The sequence below is a fragment of the Crocodylus siamensis genome, chromosome 5 (genome assembly GCF_052110815.1).
Source record: "Crocodylus siamensis isolate JL-2025a chromosome 5, ASM5211081v1, whole genome shotgun sequence".
Lineage (NCBI taxonomy): Eukaryota > Metazoa > Chordata > Crocodylia > Crocodylidae > Crocodylus > Crocodylus siamensis.
The window spans coordinates 206,827,855-206,829,976 of NC_143399.1; the positions used below are offsets into that span (position 1 = coordinate 206,827,855).

Here is a 2,122-nt window from a genome sequence, read left to right on the forward strand (position 1 = left end):
TGAAAATCTTGATAATAAAGTGCCTAGAACAATCCTAGGTGCTGTACAAATAATAACTGTTAGTGACTGCTATGATGAGCGGCAGATGAGCATTTCCAGTGCATTGATGCCCAGTAAAAGCTGCTCTCTAGATATCACAGACATCTTTCAAGCACAGAAACAAAAGCCTACCTTGGTGCTGGTAACGCTGTTTGGAGTAGCTGTTCTGCCTGCAGAGCCCGCTCCACGCTCCACGCTGCTCCCCAGAGTAGCAGGGTTTCATGGAGAAGTTCAACTCTTATACACTTCTGGCTATTTATAAACCAGTTTCAGATTCTAGTCTTTAGGACATTAACTAAAGCTACTAAATGGGACTGAGAACTTGCCTGCTCAGCAACTCCACTTACAGGACAAGTGTTTGGGGCTGGGGGAAGAGCACTGTTTTCTCAGCTGAACAAGTCAGGAGGTTCCTGTTGTGCACGAGGAGGGGCGGTACCTGCTGTGCTGCCCCTAGGGATTCACCCCCGCGGGTCTGGAGAAAGCGGGTGTCTGACTACCCATTTACACCCATTCCCACAGTGCCTGTCTTCAAGGAAGGTTGAGCTTGTCGCGACCAGAACCTGACAGCCAGAGGCGTTGCGCTGCAGCAGCATGCTTGCTACCTGCTGAGATGAGAGTGACTGAGGCCTCAGGGACTCACGGTGGTCCCATGCTCATTCTGCTGGCCTCACATCCCCTGTTTATGGCTGTTTCCAGCGCTCCACAAAATGCCATCTCACCAAAAACCCATGCCTGTGCAGCGTCTGGAAACCAGACTGTAGCCTGTCTATGACCAGAGACCAACTGCAAGCTCAGAGGCAGAACTGAGGACCAGTTTCCATTTCCCCCATGAGACCCTTTCTGTACAACAACCCAAGACACAAGTACACTTCCCATGATCCTCCGTTAACTCTTAGAAGGCGAAATGCCACTGCCATGCAAGTCAGATAGGGTGTGGACCAGGCCTCTAGCCCAACTTTTTATTGATTAGACCCAAAGCACAAGAATATGCACTGGTCTCTATACCTATCCACACCCAATATTTGCGTATGGCTTATTTTAATAGATGCTCTCTGATTGGTGTTATTCAGATATCTTCATTTCACTGGGACTTTGGGAACTGGACTGAACCAGTTGCTGTATGGACTTAGAAGGTACCAATTAGCTGGAGTGTGTCCTTGTGAGACGTACACTTGTGGGAGAGAGGATACCTTGTCTCTCGTCCTCACCTGCTGGGAATGCTCCATTTCTTGTTCTGTTTCTTCCACGTTGCTGTAATGTCTACAAAGGTTTGCTCTGAAACAGGCGCTGGGGCCTCCTTTAGCCCCTCTTGTACAGCTTGGCATGTGGTCCCTGAAAAGGGCCAGGGCAGACAACAGGTGAATGAAAACACATGACTCTTTTGACAGGGTTTGAGCTGACTACATACAACTCAGTTCTCAGCAAAAGGCAGCAGAGCAGCTCTTACATTTAGCTGCTATTAGGCACTCTCCAAAAGCAATTATTTGTACTTAGCCTGGCCTAATTGGAGGAGCTAAAATAGATTCTTATTTTACTTTTCCAGGCCCCTGTTTATGATTTAAATGGGAGTATAGTAGTGGTTCTTAATAGGACAGGAGTGTAAGCATATACTATTCATGACTCGGGCTTTTGCTAGGTTTGCAGTCTGTGCCAGTCAGTGTGGCATCCTCTTAAGTCACTGGATTGTTCTCAAGAGCAAAATCACCATCATACTTGCAGCTGACTTGTTCAGCTTGGGCTTTGCCTTTGTCATCCATTTTGAGGAACCCTTCCCCTTCTATAGAGAGCAATGGTATCTTTTTTAGCATTATCTGGAGCTCTCCCTGTATCTCTTGAATGTCCTCCGATGACAACACTTCCCTGTCAAACGCAGCGAAGCTCCATACAGCACAGCAGTGACCACGTCAGTGACTGTGCCTTGGTGAAATATATCAGGCTATGCGACCGATATCACCCAGAGTCAGCTGCTTAACCTGAGGGGTGGATCCATACTGGAGAATTGTCCTTGTACAGACATTGCCCTCTTTGTCTGCCTCGCTGCTCTGAGTCTACCCAGTCCTCTCTGCACCAAACTCTGGCTGCT

The 2,122-nt window shown here is 47.9% G+C and overlaps 1 protein-coding gene across 1 annotated transcript in view; it reads right to left on the reverse strand.

Moving 5' to 3' along the window:
• LOC149865259 (neoverrucotoxin subunit beta-like) overlaps nucleotides 1-375 on the reverse strand; it is a 57,121-nt gene extending 56,746 nt beyond the window's left edge. Inside the window, exon 1 of the mRNA XM_090049839.1 lies at nucleotides 172-375. The gene's annotated coding sequence lies outside the window, so the exon portion shown is untranslated. The remainder of the gene's footprint in view (nucleotides 1-171) is intronic.
• Between the last annotated feature and the right edge of the window lie 1,747 nt (nucleotides 376-2,122).